Below are 12,773 nucleotides of genomic sequence, written 5' to 3' on the forward strand. Positions count from 1 at the left end.
CAGTCAGTCCAAACTCTTCGTGAATGATGTTTGCAAAGTCAAGAGAGAGGATGAGATTTCATACTGTTCTGTCATTGTCAGTTCCAGTGTTTCTGCATCAGTTGGATGAAAAATCTCTCCGCTCAATCCCTCAAAACACAACCTTCAACCCTTTACCAAAGTATAAGGCTGATTAGAACAATTTTATGACTTCAAATACTATTGAACAAACCACTGTGCTCTCGTGAAATCAGAAGCACTTGTGGACCAAGAAAAATGAAAGCAAAGATCAAATACACCACTTTGTTGTCCATTAGAAAATTCAATGAGGATTTATTTATGGGGACGTTGCTCCAAAAATTGAGAAAATTAATTATGTAAGTAAATAATAGAGAAAAGGTTACTATATGACAGAAATTGTACTTCAATAAAAAAATGTCTTACAACTATTCCATAATTTGAATAATTAGTTAGTCCACCCTTGACAGTGGGGTGTCACTGTCAAGGCCAGTATTTGCTATCCACCCCTAGTTGCCCTTGATCTGAGTGGTTTGTGAGGCCAATTCAGTGGGCGGTTAAGAGTGAGCCAATTGCTGTGGGTCAGGAGTCATGTGTAGGTCAGACTGGGTAAGGATGGCAGATTTCCTTCCCTCCACAACATACTCTCATCCATTTATCAGCTGCAGTTAAATATTTGCACAGATAAGGCCCATTTGCGTTTGGGAGCCATTTTGTTCCACAGCAGAGAGATTGTGATCTTTGCGATGTCTTTGCAACAGTACTTACAGTCGCTAAATGATTCTGTTTAAAAAAGTGAAAATCTTTGGTTCAGAAGTTGAATTTTTATGTAATTTGATAATGATTTCCCGCCTTTATACTTTCTGCCCTTTGTTCTTGAGTTCTCTGCTGTCCTTACCTAATCTGGCCTACATGCGACTCCAAACCCACACCAATGAGATTGACTTTTAACAGCCCTTTGGTGTGGGCAATAAATGCCAACAACTCTTAAGTCAAATAAATATCAAATAATACAATATAGACATCTTCGTAATGTATTGAGACACCCTAGGTACTTCTGGGAAGGAAAGCAGACCAAACATGTTATGGTGCCAAAGGATATGCTTCAGGGCAAATAAGCCAAAGTTGACCAAAGAGGCAGGTTTTAAGCAGTTTTTAAATGGAGAACCGTGAGGTGATGTTGCTGAGGTATTTGGGGAGAAACCACAGCTGCTCCTGATGGACTGAGGACTGGCAAGATGTTGCGATAGAGGAAGGCAGTATTGTAGAGGGTTGTAGACATGTAGGTTTACAGAGGTGGTGGCTGGGGACAGGCCATGGAGGAATATGAACAGGAGAATGAGGAGTTTAAATCGAGATCTTGGGGAACCAGGAATCAGTGTTTTTATATACACAGAGAGAGATAGAGAGGTAACTTTGATTTACAACGAGCAGTCTTTGGTATTTGCTAAGTAAACCATCTATTGAATAGACAGTGGTGACTTATATTGTTTTTCCTGGGAAAGTTACCTTATCTCATCTTAGGTAAAGTTCAAATGTTTATGAGTTCCATTATTTGAGTGTGTTTTGTAGAGATAAATTGCTGATAATGTTAAAGCGCCATCTTTTGCTTCCTGTCTGTTAGTGTTGACAAGCCATGGACTTTGACCATGACTGTGAATGGCCAATCTCAAAGAATTCAGGGGTTTCTCAGTGAATTATTTGCAGAACATGTACGCTCATGTGTTTGTGGAGTTTAGTTGAATTGAATTGAGGTAGCTTTATTGTCACGTGTACAGTGAAAACTTTATACACTGCTGCTTACAGTTGCTTACAAATATGACATTCACGCCAATGACAAGACAGGGGGCAGAGGTCATGTCCAGTTTAATTTCTGTAATCAATTTAATTACCTCCTTTTTGGGGCAGCTTCACTGTTTTTATGAGCTATGATTGCTGTTCGTTTTTACTCATCCAACAAATGTGAAAGCTGAAGGATCTTATGGCACAGTGGTAGCGTCCCTACCTCTGGACAGGGAGACCCAGGTTCAGGTCCATTCTCCTTTGGAGTTCTGTAAGAATAATCTCTAAACAGGTTGATCAGAAAATGTACACCAAAGGGAAAACTTTTCAAAAACCTCGAATGCTAGGCCCCTGAGAGAGACCCAGCCCTCTGGCATTATCCACTGTGTTCGAAATTCTACCTCAGTGCTGCATTCACCAGTCATTCAGAAAGTATTTGGGACTCACGAATTGATTACCCCCTTAATGATGCTTCCCTGCTGATCCTGTCTTTACTGTAGTGAATGGCAAGTTCCAGTCCCATTAATTCATAATGGTATCATTGTTTTGTGATTCTCATTTTAATGAGTATAAGATCTTGATCAATTAGGTCAATGGCTGAAGAGTGGCAAATGGGGTTTAATTTGGATAAATGCGAGGTAAAACAAACAAGGGCAGGACTTATACAATTAAACATAGGGCCTTGGGTAGTGCTGTAGAACAGAGAGACCTAGGGGTTCAAATACATAATTCTTTGAAGTTTGCATCACACGTAGAGAAGGTGGTTAAGAACGCGTTTAGAGTGCTTGTCTTTGTTGTTCACACCTTTGAGTATAAGAGTTGGGATGTCATTTTGAGGTCATACAGAATGTTGTTGAGGCCTCTTCTGGAGTACTCTGCAGTTCTAGTTGCCCTGTTGTAGGAAGGGTACTATTAAACTGGAGAGGGTTCAGAAAAGATTTACCTGAATGTTTTACCGGGGTTGGAGTGTTTGAGTTATGAGGAGAGCCTGGATAGGCTGGGACTTCTTCCCATGGAGCGTAGGAGGTTGAGGGATGACCTTATAGAGGTTTATAAAATCAGGAAGGGTATAGGTAAGGTCAATAGCAAAGGTTTTTTTTCCTACGGTGGTGAGTTTAAAACTAGGTGGGGCCATATTTCTAAGGTGGGAGGAGAAAGATTTTAAAAAGACATGTGGGGCAACTTTTTTATACAGAAAGTAGTTCGTGTGTGGAGTAGACTTCCAGATGAAATGGTGGATGCAGGTACAGTGACAATGTCTAAAAGATATTTGGATAAGTAATGAAAACAAATGTTTGGAGAGATATGAGCCAGGACCAGGCAGGTGGAACTAGTTTAGTTTGAGATTATGGGCAGCATAGACTGGTTGGACCAAGGGGTCTGTTTCCATGCTGTATGACTCTATGACTACACCTCTAAGAGTGACACAAGGTTTACAGTTGCCTGTAGAGTGTGTCCGTTGAGGTGTGACACCTAGTCCAAGACAGTCTAGTGTCTCTCCCATGGTATTCCTCACATACCCTGAGGAACAATTGCCCTTCTCACCTTTCGTATTCATTCGTCGGATGTGTATGTCACTGGCTAGGCTGGTATTTGACATCTATTCCCTTGTTTCCTTGGAGACGTTGATAGTGAGCTGCCATTTTGAACCGTTACAGTCCTTGGAGCATAAGAACATCCTAAACACTGTTTGGAAGGGAATTCCAGGATTTTGACCCAGTGAAGGAATGGCGATGTGTTTCCAAGTCAGAATGGTGTGGGGGTTTGGAGGGGAGCTTGCAGGTGGGTGATATCCCCATGTATTCCTCAAGGTGTTGGAGCCTGTACATTAGAATCAGAATTATTTTTATTGTCACATGTACTCACATGAGTCGAGTGAAAAGTTTATAACTCGCCAACTTATGGCACCATCTTAAGTACCTAGGTACAGATTCTTAGGGGAAAAAATTAGAAAAATAAAGAATAAAAAGTTCAGCAATAAATCAGAAAAACAGAGAAATAAGAGTTCAGTATAACAGTCCTTCTAACCCAGACTGCTCTGGGCTTCACCTCAAGGCTGGGAGTTTTGGGAGTTCTAGTCCCCTCTGAGGCTGATGTTGTGTCTTGAATGCTCTTTGGCTGCCCACTCTTTTGATTGTGTGTCCATCTCTCTTCTGCCGTTTCCTACTCCACTCCGTCTGTTCCTCTCTCTCTTCTGCCGTTTCCTACTCCACTCCGTCTGTTCCTCTGTCTCTTCACGTACTTTTCCCAGTACCCCCTCAGCGTTTTTACAATGTGCCTATGTGTCTTATTTCAAGTGGGGGGTGGGGGAGATGATGGTACGGCAGAGAATATGTCAATTTCTTCACATAATCTAAACTGCTGAAAATCAGCAGCTGCCTCTGTAACACTTGGAAACAGGGTTATTCACTGTGAGGGGATTCATTCTAAAGGCTGAGATCAAACATCTTCGGGGAAGGAGGGAGAGAGTCAGGGTTGGAATTAATTGATGCTGGGAATGGAAGCTGGGAGGGGAAAACAGACAACTGGAGAATGAGCAGATTCTGAAGAATGTTAAAGTCAAAACATTTATTCTGTTTCTCTCTCCACAAATGCTGACAGAACTGCTAAGTTTCTTCAGCATTCTCTGTTTCTGTTTAATGGAGGAGGAGATACTGCTTCAGAGCAGCAGATCAGTGGTTGTGTTTTGTGTTCAGAAACGCATAAGGCGATAGCATAGGGCTATTATTGCAGGACTGTTAATTCAAAGAACCAGCTAATGTTCTGGGGACCTGGGTTTGAATCCAGTCATGGCTGTTGGTGGAATTTGAATTCAGTAGATATCTGGAATTAAGGGTCTAATGATGACCATGAATTGATTGACCATTGGGGAAAAGCCCATCTGGCTCACTAATGTCCTTAAGGGAAGGAAGCTGCTATCCTTACCTGGCCTGGCCTACATGTGACTCCAGACCCACAGCAATGTGGTTGATTCTTAATTGATGTCTAGGCAATGAGGGAGGGAGAGTAAATGCTGCCCAGCCAGCGACACGCTCATCCCGTGAATGAATAAAACAAATCGCACTTACGCCAGTGAGAGCCTCAGCTGGGGGTAGGATGTTTTGGGAGGGAGGAAGGGATGAGGTGATAATTGGGGGAATGTGGTGTGAGTTCAGTGGAATTGGCGCTTGTGGGATTTGGGAAAGGAATGCGAGGGAAACAGGAAAGATCTTGGGTAGAAATCACCAAGTGAAAGGATGAGTGATGGGAGAGTAGGGGTGAGAGGGGAGAGTGAGATCATTTGGTTCTCAGTCACAGGGCTGGGGGAACCGCGCTGTTGAACCTCTTTCGAATTCAAAAGAGGAAACTCTAGTGGACAGGATGGTGTGTTTGCAGCAGACAATCCCTCACCAACTCCCAACACCTGACGCCCACCCCCAACAAACCCCAAAATCGTTCCCCCCTTTCCCTGCACACCTCATCACTTCAGCCCCATCCACCTCCTCCTCTATGTTGAAGGAACCCAGACACAAAAGCATAATGTGCACAGCTTTTTCTTTGCTTAGCGGGGAATGTTTTCTTTCCAATATAACCACGCTCAGGAAATTCTGCTTTCGGTTCCACCATGAGCTTGTGGAAATTTTCAGCCCGATTTTCCTTCACCTTTTGTTGCAGAGAAAGTCACGGGGAGACCTAGTGGAGTTATTTGTAATGATGTGGAGGTGGGGTGTGTGAGATTTAAAAAGTCAAAAAGGGAGAAACTGTTTTCTCTGGCAAGCGAGTTGGTGACTGGAGCCTCATTGGTTTATAATAAATGGCAACATAGCCAGAGGAGGATTGTCTCACACAGAGGTTAATTAAAACCTGGAAAATGGAACCTGGAAGGACAGTAGAATTAGATTCCATCAAACGTTCCTTAAGGCATGTGCTTGAAGAGAGCAAATTTGCCAGGTTAGAGGCTAAAAGTCAGGCTAACTTGGACATCACTTGAAAAAGAGCTAGCACAGCTATGATAGACTGAATAGCCTCCTTCAGTAAAGTTCTATGCTTTTTGTCACTCTGAAATTGTTTGAGAATGTTTAAAAATCAGGGTCCGTGTGGAATGAGAGGAAACTTTTCACACAGGGCTATTTACAGGTCAACTGCTGTCTGATTAAAATAACTGGATGTTCCATTAATGCTGTTTCAACTCTTTCTGCTCAACTGCAACTACAATACACTGGAACCCCCTTTATATAATATATCAAAATTACTTTAACACTGACCTTTTTTGGAGGAGTTTCATGAAATTAATTAAATAACTAATCCATTTCTCCAGGACTTCAGAAATGTTTCACTGTTTGGGAACTTAATTATCAAGGGGTATTATGCTACAAATGAAAATTTATTCTAATAGGAGTTTTACTGTAAAATTCTAAAAGATTATTCATTATAAAGGGCGTTTCACTGTAACCGTTTCATTCTGACAAATTTGATTTTCATTGCATTGACTGTGTTAGTAATTATGGTACTGAGTTTAATGTGCCCATCCCTCAAACTCAAGTCTTTTCAAATTCACATCACTGTATTACACTTTAAGAGCAAAGAAATAAAATGTCCAACTGAATTTGCAATTGACTGGACTTTTCTCTGTTCAAAAGAAATGTGTTGATCCATAATATTGTTCCATGATGTACTGACAGCAGAAAGAAACTTGATTGCACTGTGCTTGACAATGTTCCTGTTCTGAACCAGACCAGATCCCCTCAAGATATTTTAAGAAGGTAGCCTGCACCCTGATTTTTTTCTTATTTTAAAGGCAAATATAAAGTGCTGTGTTCCAGATGCAATCCGATGGTCAAACTACTTGACGTTAAGCAAAACACAATTTATTTCAAACACTATTTCAAAGAAAGAAGAACTTGGAATAACTGAACTCTATTGGAAAACTTAACAGAATAGGAGATACAGTAACTATTACTAATTAACTGTCCCAATATAGTAACATCCCATAAACACACCTTGTGGCAAAAAGGCAAATTCAGAAATCAGATTTTCTCACATGCAACCCAGCAGCAGAGAGAGAGAAAAAAAAGTGAAAACTCAAGAGAGTAGCAGCCAGGAGACATTTACTGCAGCTTCCAATCCTATTGAGTCTCTATAGAGCTGGATGAACACAGCAGGCCAAACAGCATCAGAGGAGCAGGAAAGCTGACGTTTCGGGCCTAGACCTGCTGTGTTCATCCAGCTCTGCACCTTGTTATCTCAGATTCTCCAGCATCTGCGGTTCCTACTATCTCTGAGACTCTAACAGCAACTGCCTAAAGCTAACCCTAGAAAACTAGAAATCCTGGTCTGTGAGAGCTGGCCACACCCAGCCAGGCTGCTTCTTTTGTTCCAACTTAACAAAAAACACCCAAGGCCTCACAAGCTTGGTTACGTTACCACAGACTGCTGGGCACTTCTCATTCAATCTTTCTCTTAAACCAGGACAAAATACACCTCTTAAAGCCACAGCATCATCACAGTTCCCCATTTCCATTCTCTCTGTCCATCAATGTCAACTCCCTAAATCCCTTGCCTGACCCTTATTTCTTTTTTGTCTAAATTGGTCTTTTAAAATTGACACCTTAAAACCCAAAATCATGAAAGCAGGCACCGTTATATTGTCACAGAATGTCATTATTCGTTGATTGCAAGTTGCAATGTTCAGAAACTCTGCTCTTTCAGATCAGCTGGTTCAAGCAATTCACTGCACTGTTACTTTGTACGAAAGAGTTGTGATTTTCTTGAAGAAAGACAAAATAAACTGTAGCTGCTGGAAATCTGAAATTAATGCAGAGAATGCTGGAGAAACTCAGCAGGTCTGGCATCATCTGTGGAGAGAAAAACAGAATTAACATTTTGAGTCTGGTATGACTCCTCTTCATGACCAAAGTACAAAAGCAGAGTCATACTGGACTCAAAACATTAACTCTGTTTTTCCCTGTCTGCTGTTGCTGCCAGACCTGCTGAGTTTCTCCAGCATTCTCTGTGTTTGTTTGTGCCTTTCTGCCTGCTGTAAAATTGTCTAGACCAAAGTTATTTTAGACAGCTTGAATATAACGAGGTTTAATTGTTAGTCACCTCAGAGAAGAAGACCTGAATTTATATAGCGCCTTTCAGAGTTCTGGGATGTCCCAAAATGTCTTACAAAGAGTAAAGGACTACTTGAACTTTAACAAGGAGCAGATGGTGCGTTGGTGGTAATGTCACTGGCCAAGTAAATGACAAACCAGGTTAATACTGTGAGATCGGGGTTAAGGATTTAAATCCCATCTGCTAGGAACTAAATTCAGTTACAACGTGTGGAATTGAAAGTTAGTCCCAGTGATGTTGACCATGGAACTATTATCCATTGGCAGAAAAATACCCCATCTGTTTCATGAATGAAAAATTGTCACTGGCCTGTATGTGACTCCAGATCTACAGGAATGTGGTTGTCGCTTAATTGCCTCTGAAATAACTCGAGTAAACTCCTCAGTTCACGGGCAATCAGAAATGGTCAATTTGTGCTGGAGCAACCAACGCATCCCATGGAAGAGTAAATGTAAAGGATATGGAAAATAGAATCATCATCATAGAATTCCCACAGTGTGGAAGCAGGCTATTCAGCCCATTGAGTCCAACACCAACCCTCGGAAAGGCATCCCACCCAGACTCACCTCCCTACCCTATCCCTGTAACCCTGAATTTCCCATGGCTAACCCACCTAGCCTGCACATCCCAACACTATGGGGCAATTTAGCATGGCCAATCCACCTAACCTTCACACCTTTGGACTAGGGGGTGGCATGGTGGTTCGGTGGTTAGCACTGCTGCCTCAGAGCGTCAGGGACCCGGGTTCGATTCCAGCCTCAGGCGACTGTGTGGAGTTTGCACATTCTCCCCATGTCTGTGTGGGTTTGCTCCAGATGATCCAGTTTCCTCTCCCACAGCCCAAAGATGTGCAGGTTGGGTCGATTGGCCATATTAATAGCCATGGGAAATGCAGGGACAGGGTGGGATGATGTTCAGAGGGTTGATGCAGAATCAAAATGTGGCAGACAATTTCTACAGGCACTCTATCATTGGCCACTCTGTATCTTCTCGTGTTGATAGAAGGACAACTGTTGATCAAGACCCTGGGGAGAACACTGCCTTTTCTTCAAAATGGTGCTCTGGGATCTTGCCTCTCCACCTGAGAGAGCAGACTACTTCTCCAGAGGTTGGTGCCTCCAACTGTGCAGTACTCCCTCAGCGCCCGACTGGAGAGTCAGCCTTGGATTTTGCACTCAGGTTCTGGGGAGTGGGCAGGAAGGTGGAAACTGAGGCTCAGATGGGATCAGTCATGATCGTGGTAAATGGTGGAGCAGGCTTTTGAGGGGCTGAATGGCCTACTTCCTGCTCCAGTTTATGTTCCAGGTTGTGAAACAGAATGTTTACACTCAGCAGCGAGAGTGGCACCAACTGTGTAATAATTACTATGTTAATTAATTCTTAACTATTCTAAATTGAGCTGTTTGCTACCCACAATTTTCTTGTGAATAAAGCTTGGGGTTTTTCTGACTGAAGACGCTGAGGTTCAAGAGTGAGGTGGGTTCTGCCTGGTTTGATAGAGCGAACGAAAACAATGAGGCAAGTCAGGTTAAGCAACTCCTGGTGGAGACACAAGCCTGACCACGTAACAGTGGTGAGTCATGGCATGGTGCCAGCTGACAAAAGTCCTGGTCCCAGCATCTTGGATCACAGCGTGTATCCAAGTGGTTCTGTTCAGATTCGGGTAAATATAACTAAGAGAAGGTTCAGCCGCAGCAATTTGCTTAAACATGAATGTTTATTAAGTAAGAATAATGATTATGACAGCAATAATAAATGATTATGGTGGTAATTATAAATGGAAGAGGAAAATGGAAACAAAACAAGTCTCACATCCCTCTGCCCTTCGAGGACCCCCTCGATCGATGGCTGGTCTGGAGGCTGAGATTCATTCCTGACACTGTTCACAATCCCGGTCTGAGGTGAAGTCCAACAGCCTTGGAACGAAACTCTCTCTCTCTCATACAGTTTCACAAACAGCCAGTACAGAAAACAACAAATACAACAAGCAAAACACAGCTACAGAGAAACAAGTTGCAGGTGCCGTCTTTGGTCCATAGAGGAATGTTAATATCCAAGGTCAGGCAGCTTGTCGAGTATCATCAACAATTTTAGCCGTTCAGCCCATCCTTTACAAGCTGTCTTCTCATGCAGCTGTCAAATATCATCATTAAGTTTCAGTCTTTCCTATTGTCCCAGCGAGATGGTGGGATGTTCTGATGGTGGCCGTGGTTGACAGATCAGTGGTGGGATCAACAACAGGAATTCATGTACTGGGGACCTGGGCATGGCTAAGTGACTAGCTTGAAGCTTTCACCAACAGCTGGGATCCAAAGGATTACACTCACGTTATTGACCATGATTGTCCAGTTGCTATTTTCCCCACTGACCGTAAGACATAGGTGCAGAATTAGGCCTTTCGACCCATAGAGTCTGCATCACCATTTGATCATGGCTGATTTGCTTCTCAACCTCCGTTCTCCTTCGTTATCCCTGTAATCCTTGATCCCCTCTCTAGCCAAGAGTCTAACCATCTCTGTCTTAAAGGCACTCAATGACATGGCCTCCACAGCCCTCAGTAGTAACGATCTACAGATTAATCACTTACTGGCTAAGGAAATCCCTTCTCAGCTCAGTTCATTGCTGATGTGTCTATTTAATAAAGCAAAGCAAAATATTACTGATGCTGGAAGTCTGAAATAACATGAGTTCTGAAGGTGAGTCATACCAGACACGAGACATTAACTTAGTTTCTTTCTCCGTGGAGGCGATAGGACCTGCTGAGTTTCACCAGTACTCTCTGTTTGAATGTCTGTCTCATTATCCTGGCTGGTTGCTCACGGATTACTGGCTCCTGGGATTTATCCAAGAATTCTCTACCCAGACGGCATAAAGTTAAAAGCAATATTGTTCCTGCACCAGCTGATATCAAACCTGCAGCAATTGGCTGAGGTGACTAGACTGGCAAGATATCCAGTTTACAGTGAGTCCACTGCTTCCAGACCTTCAGAACATCTCATTTTCATAGTTCTGAAGCAGTCAGGTTCTTTGCTAACTGATTGCATGACCCCTTCCTCTGCCCTCTTCTCCCTTCTCCAACATTTTCCACTATTTTCATTAAGGGAAAGAAAATGACAGCAAAAAGCTAAGCATCTTTTCAATGTAGTTCTGCTCTGGGACTGCTCTCTGCACTCGCCAGGGCAACAATCTATTCCATCTCTGAAGAGTTAGAAGAGCGATAACTGCAGGCCTTGGGATATGGGCAAATTTTGACCCTAGCTCTTAGGAATCCCTTAGGTTTTCACCCACACAGTGAGTAGGTTCCAGCCAGAATCCCCAAACCTGTGTTTTAAATCAGAAAAACCTGGAAGTATATTTATGAAAACATTGCAAGTCGCAAACCATGAATGATTCAATTAGAATAGTTAAGAATTAGTTGCTATATCGATACAATTAACATGCATATAATAATTAATTAACATTGAGTTCACTGTTGCTCAATAGCAAATAACTTCTGGAACTCTGAAAATAAAAGAGACATCCTTTTCATCTCATGCTCTTCAGGACAATCTCAAATGGAGCAATAATTTATACTATGTGAGAAAAGCAAGTGGTGGATGCAGGTATAATTACAACTTTTAAAAGCCATTTGGATAAGCTCATGAATAGGAAGGGTTTGGAGGGATATGGGCCAATTGGGACTCGTTTAGTTTGGGATTATGGTCGGTGTGGATTAGTTGGATTGAAGGGTCTGTTTCCGGACTCTATAAGACGATGCTGATTGGTTGACAATCAGTCAATTGGTGGAGGTGTTGCCATGGGGAACACAGCAGGGATCAGTTAACTGCCAGGGTTTTGTTTAAATTCAAAGCAGGGCTGTCATCTCTCAATATATTGATAAGAGTACAACACAGAAACAGGCCACTTGGTCCATCTCGTCCATGCTGACCAGATATCCTAAATTAATCCAGTCCCATTTGCCAGCATTTGGCCCATATCCCTCTAAATCATTCCTATTCATATACCCATCCACATGCCTTTTAAATGTTGTAACTGTACCAGCCTCCACCACTTCCTCTGGCAGCTCATTCCATACACGTACCACTTCCTTACTGAAAAAGTTGCCTCTCTCAGGTCCCATTAAATCTTTCCCCTCTCAGCTTAAACCTGTGCCCTCTGGTTTTGGACTTCCTTACCTTTGGGAAAAGACCTTGGCTATTCACCCTATCCTGCCCCTCTTGACTTTATAAACATCTCTAAGGCCACCCCTCAGCTTCCAGAGCTCTGGGAAAATAGCCCCAGCCTATTAAGACTCTCCCTATAACTCAAACCATCCAACCCTGGCAACTTCATTGTAAATCTTTTCTCAACCCTTTCAAGTTTGATAACATCCTTCCTACAGCAGTGAGACCAGAATTGAAAACAGTATTCCAAAAGTTTTTCTTTATTCACTTGTGGGATGTGGGAGTCACTGGCTGGGCCAGCATTTATTGCCTGTCCCTAGTTGCCCCTTGAGAAAGTGTCCTAACCAACGTCCTGTACAGCCACAACATGACCTCCCAACTCCTACAGTCAATGCACTGACCAATAAAGGCCAAGTTATGGCCAGGGGGAATGCACAAGGGAATATGAGACAAAATGCTTCGATAGTATGTCTTTCTCAACGATAATCTTTAACTCCTATCAATCACTCCAGGAATGCATACTGTTGAAAATGACTGAGATCAGTTTCTCACGCACTGTGTATCCTGTGCTTGCTGGAGATTCACTTCTGTTTTTATTGGTGAAATTTGCAGTGCTTTCACAAATGAATCCTGTTTGATGTGGCCACTCCGCAGCTAGACTCTGCAAACTGTTTGCTGCAGCTCACTGTTTAAACAGAGATAGTAGGAACTGCAGATGCTGGAGAATCCGAGACA

The sequence above is a fragment of the Rhincodon typus genome, chromosome 36 (genome assembly GCF_021869965.1).
Source record: "Rhincodon typus isolate 14 chromosome 36, sRhiTyp1.1, whole genome shotgun sequence".
NCBI classification, from domain to species: domain Eukaryota; kingdom Metazoa; phylum Chordata; class Chondrichthyes; order Orectolobiformes; family Rhincodontidae; genus Rhincodon; species Rhincodon typus.